Genomic DNA, 6062 nt, shown 5'->3' with positions numbered 1-6062 from the left:
ACACAAACATCTAATAAATACACTCAAAGAAATATTTTCAGTTAAAGGAGCAGCAGTTGGAATCTGTATTTATTTCATGAGTATGTGCAAGTGCACGTGTGTGTGTTTGTTTTTTGACATAGAAACTGTAAGCATTTTTTGCTACTGTGGTTTTGCACAGGGAATTAAAATGTCAGAAGTCTCTCTAAAATTTCTGGTGGAAAAGAAGAGAAGAAAAATACATTGCATCTGGAAAATTGCTAACCCCTTTGATTTACTTCTCCTCCCTTTCCCCTGTCACATTCCAGGCTTTTTCAGATGAGTGAAATGTCAACCTCCTTGAAAGACTCTTAAGTTCATAAAGGCAAAGTAAATTAATTGAAATGAAGATGGCTTCCATGGCTTGGATCAGAGCACGATCTGCTCTTTGTACTCACTTAGAATCTTCCTTGTGGTTCCTACAACCTTTAGGGATATGCTTGGAAGCCCTAAAGGCTGAAGGGCAAGAATAAATGAATTTTTAAAATTAAATTTCAGAAAAAGTACTTAAATCCAGTAAGTGTCTGTTTCTAGTGGGAAAATATTTACAGCAGTTAGACATCTTCTGTAATAAAATTTTAAATCAAGCAGATGATGGAGATGAGTGATGTCCTAAACAAACATTCTTTGACTTCATAATAACTCTGTTCTTTATTACTTTTGTGTTCTCTCTTTTTCGTTTTGTTCCCAAGACAAACTTGTTCCACTTTGGCCCTGAGAACTATGCTTACATGCAGGAGCTTTTGTCAAAGGATTGTTTAGGCAGCTGTTAAATATCCTTCATGTTTTAGAAGAGAATGACTTCTTTTAATACACACATATATCTGGTCAGTAGGAATTTGTGAACTAAAACTTAGAACTAAAATGTGAGATATTTTTTTTCAAAAATTTCCCCAATCAGTGGTATCCATGTTCATTTTCTTCTGCTTTCATAATTGAAATTTTAGTGTCCCTTGCCTAATAACTTATATTTTTAAAATGAGAGACAAAACTCATTTTTGAATCAAGTTTGAATTTCACTTCCTTTTTTTTTCCTTCTCTAAATGTTTTCCTCATTAATTCTAATAATTAGTTGGAGCTTCTGTAACTCAATTCTTTTCAGTGTAAATAACATCTTTTTAATTGAAGTTCTACGTCTTCAATGCTTTGTATAAATTTAATTCAATCAGCACATTTTTTTTTTTTTTGACACCTACAGTGTGTGAAGTACTATTTGGGATAATAAAAAAACTAATGGAACCATGGTTCTTGCCCTTGATGAGTTCACAGTCTTCCTGGACAGACACATGTCTAAAGTTTGCACCCTCAACCGTGCTTCTCATTTTATGAAGGTAGTAAGAATTGCACGAATTTTCTTGTGTTAACATTCTGACCTTTGTTTTTATTGGCTGAAAATTTTATTACACATTTAAGTGACTAAAATATAACAAAAATGAACTTCTGATGTAGTAGGATAAGATAAAGCTAAAACAAAAAGTGCATAGATGCACTTCCTGAATTTTCTCTTGCTCTTTCTGAACTTAGGTTAACAAAGTTTTATATACTAGAATTCGTAACACTCACAAAAATGTTGAATGTACATACTTAAAGGAAAAACTAAGGAGCATTTCATTTACTTTTATTTTGGTTCATTATTGACAGTATTGAAACTGGGTATTTTGGTTCCTTAAGTAGTTGATCCACTTGGACATTTGTTCCTGTAACAATTTCATCCTCTATTTGCCCCTTCCACACTTCTCTTGCACAGATGGTTTAATAGATGATTCTTATACTCTTTTTCTTCCTGAGTGAGTTGGTTAAGGTTTGGACCTTATGATAAGAAAGAAATTTAATGGAGTATTAGCTAAAGTATGCAGTTTCTTTCATAAACATAAAATTAAATTTCAGAAAATGGTTTGTGAAATTCTGAAAATATTTATGGACATTAAATACTGATTATTTTCTTCTTACGTAACGTTTTATGAAAGCAGAGAAATAAAGCCACTGCAATCTTTGCCCTCAGTCCTGACAACATATCTTAAAAGAATAACAGAGTTACTTAACCTATATAACCTTGAGGAAACTCATGAAATTGTGCATATAAATTACTGGAGTGTATTAGTTTCATCGTTTCAATTGGCTGTTGATTTTTTTTTACCTCCAAGGAAGGGGTGAGGGGCAGACCAATGCACTTAACACAGTTTTTACAAAGATGATATGCTATTGTTTCCTTTTAGTATCTTTACTTTTTCATCTCAAATTCCGGACGCTTATTTGACTTCCATGGTACAAGTCATGCATCATCTCCCTGTGTTTTATATAATGCTGTTTTATATATAATGTTGTAGTTTTAGTTTATCAGCAACTAAACAATGCCTTGGTGAGAAATAAGAAGTGAAAAGATCAACTACAGTGTTTGCATAAGCTGTTTGAAATTTTCAAGTAATTTTCTAAACTTAACCAGTGACCCTAACTTTTGTCTTTCAACATTTAAATCAAATAGTATTGTAAATGATGAGTGATTATGTTAGATATATATACTTGTAATTTTTTAAATCTATTTACCTTGACATACACTTTAAAGACTTAAGACAATAATTCAGAACAGTTACCAGCATTGTCAAAACAAATTTTCAGTAGAAGGCAAAAGGAGCCCCCTACAGGTTACTTACACAGTCCAGTTAGGGAAGATGAAAAGATTCAAATGCTCAAAATCTCTCCATATCACTAGAGCAGAGTTCATAATGTAGGGAGAGTGGGTATAGGAGGGTGTATCTCTGGATAGAACTCAGAGGATACATAAACTGAGATAGAAAAATAATTAGATCTTTGTTTCCACTAACACCTAGAATGAAACATAGCATTTTATTTATGAATGGACAACAAATCTGAGTAGTTTTAGCAGTACCTGTGCTTTTGTCACCAATAGAAAGAACAGATATTTGCATATTACATTTCTTAGAGTTATTAAAGATATCTTGAAATAATTCAAGCTTATCACTTGATTAGGACAGTTTTCAAACTGCTTCAATAGTTTCAAACTACTACAAAGTTGGGGTAATTTTTAGCTCTGTTGCTGGATCTTGTTATCTGTCGATAAAGATTCACAGATACTACTACATCCTAAAATTAGTTTTGTAAATATCTGAACACCTGTGTTTTAATATAGTTAATTTCCCTCTTAAGCCTATGTATTTTATTAAAGACATCTACTAAGGAGTTCACAAGATCACTAAACTACCAGAGGGGTCTATGGCACAAAAGGGATTAAGAAACCCTTTTGATGCACCAGAGTCGTTTCTCCAGATTAAATAATTTTTCACCCTAGAGGATGGTCCTATGTTGTGGAAGGAGTATAATAGAGTGCCTAATAATTTATCAGATTATTTATCTCTTACTAGCAGAATGGAGGATTAAAAGAGAATAGGACTCTTTAAGGCAGGCAGACCCAGAGCATTCATTGTTGAATGAATGAATGAGGCATTTTAATGAGGATCACTGAGGAACCAGGACACAGTAGATGGGGGCTAGGCATTTGGAAGAGGCAAGTGGCTTGGGCAGCATCATGGAAAGAGTTTGGCCTTAGGAATCTAGCTCCACCACTTTTTAGCTTTAAAGTTTTAGGAAGGTTATTCAATTTCTCTGAGCCTTAGTTTTCTGGATAATTGAAAAAGTTGTATAAAGCTTTGAATTAACAAGGCACTTTCACATTTATTTTCCCTGACTTTCACAATTTTGTGACAGTGGGTATTATTATCATCTCCATTTCACAGATAAGGAAAGTTATGGTCAGAGAGTATAAGGAGCTTCTAAGTGCAACACCTCTCTTTCTGCCTTTTTATTCTACATGCTTTCTTTAAAGCTATGAAAAAAAATAATTGAAATATGCATTTGAGAATACTTTCTCGTAGTCTGTAAAGTACTTAATGGAAATACTTTTTTTTACAGATTCTAATTTTTCCTCCTGTTGAGTTGATGTTAAATTTTTTCTTCCTTTTCTTCATTTTTTAATATTTAAATTCAGTTTTACTCAATTTATCAAACATTTATTGAGAACTCCCTTTGTGCTAAGACCTTAAAGAAACTACATGCTGGTTGGGGAGATGAAAAAGTACAATAAATAATTAAAATATGGCATGGAAGTGGCTCAAGCAAAATACTATTGGAAAACAGGTAACAAAGCAATTAATTCAGCCACTATAAATAGTCCTGGAAAGCTGAAGAGAAGAAGTGACATTTGAGCCAGACATTGAAAGATGAATAGGAACTTATAAGAGTATAGCATTTTATCTCTTTTTCTCTGAAAGATAACCCAAATGTGTCTTGAAAGACTATGTCCATGCTAATTAAAATATTTCCAAACCTTTTCTCTAATTTTAAAAACAACTTTTTAAAAATATTTCCAAACAACTTTTCTCTAATTTTAAATATTTCTTTTCCTTATTATTATTACTTTATTAACTGGATTGAAGCTCTCAAGTTCAGTGGAGAAACAGTTTGTTCTATTCAATAATGTTTTTCAAGATTTTTACTCTCAATTCAGTGAATATGGGCTGAGCTCATAGTATTACAATGTGCTATGCTAGCCATGGAGGTTATGAATAAATGCAACCATGACTTTTGTCTTCAGGGAATAGTCAGTTTAGTTGGATGGATAACATTTGCTGAAACTTACCTAATATGAAAATACAGCAAACATATTTTAATATGTTATTTTCGTATTTAATAAATGTATTTATTAAATATTTAATATTTAATAAATGTATAACAGAAAACAAGAAAAAATTGTAAGTGCAGCTTCAAAGTACGCATGCAGAAAGTTGATAGAAAAGTTCAATAAGAAGAAGGTTTCACCCTGGTGTACCCCTTGATCTCTGACCAAGAAAAAGACAGAAGATTCTAAGGTCATTACAGGAAAAATACTCCCTACTCCACGAAAGGGAGAAGAAAAAGCAGCAGCAGCTGGGTGTTGCTTTTGTGTCCTTAACTCTTTGTCTGCCTCGGTATGGTCAAAGTTTGTCTCATTTTATACAAAACTCTTGCCTAAATTTTATAAACAGAGGTTTAATGGACGAATTGCTCCCTCTTATCTAGATCTCTCCATTCCCAGCTGTGAAATTGATTGATGTTTTTAAAGCCCTAAGAAGCCTCCCCTTGTAGATATGTTCTCTGGTTCAAAGGAAAGAAAAAAAAAAGGCAGGAGAAATTGTTCAGGGAAATATCTTTGAAAAAAATTTTAATGACCTAGGAAGAGACCTATAAGCTAGATGTTATGAAGGGGGAAAACCCTGAAATCAGTCAACGTATTGAGTGAAAATACATGGCAAGAGAGAATTTACTGGGTTTATATAGTTATATGACTCAGATTAACATTTGTAGCTGTGTGACTTTTTTTTTTAGATTTAAACTTCTTCATGTAATATTTCCAATGGCTTTGGCTGGGATCACTAAGTGTCTGGCAGAACAGAATCAAGATTCTGATCCCAGATGTGTCACTGATGATCAGTGCCACCTCACCTCTCAGTTCTCAGAGTTCAGTTCAATTCAGCAAATATTTATTGAGTGCTTATGGCTGCCGACTTTTCTAAGTCAGAGAAAAATAATGAGATGTTAGTAAGATGTGACATGTCTTGGGTAAGACACAGTTGCATATAGAAAGCCATTATCATCATTGGCATTTTAAACCAGAAGTTCAATTTAATTGCATCAATAACACCAATAGTATACATGGCTTCAAGCTACAATAATTTCCACACTGGATTCGGATTTTTATCTGCAAGAATCACTGGATACAAACCACAGTCCCCAAGGCTTGACTTAGAAGTAAAATAACACCATCCCTGGTCTAGCATCAGTTATACATGTCCCTAATAGCTCAGCTGAGGGACAGCATTAGCCATTATATAAACTAATTGGGTTAATTCTGCTCTGGAATTTAGGCAAATAATGTAACCGAGATAAACAGAGGGTCACTTATGCGTCTACTTGTACCCATTTATCTACACTTCTTATTTATACTACTAAATGCTTAAAACAACACTAGGCTATAAATTTGTCTTTTCTTT

This window comes from Globicephala melas, chromosome 10 (genome assembly GCF_963455315.2).
Source record: "Globicephala melas chromosome 10, mGloMel1.2, whole genome shotgun sequence".
NCBI classification, from domain to species: Eukaryota; Metazoa; Chordata; class Mammalia; order Artiodactyla; family Delphinidae; genus Globicephala; species Globicephala melas.
The sequence above is the reverse complement of the archived record's forward strand: the minus strand, read 5'-3'. Positions refer to the sequence as shown.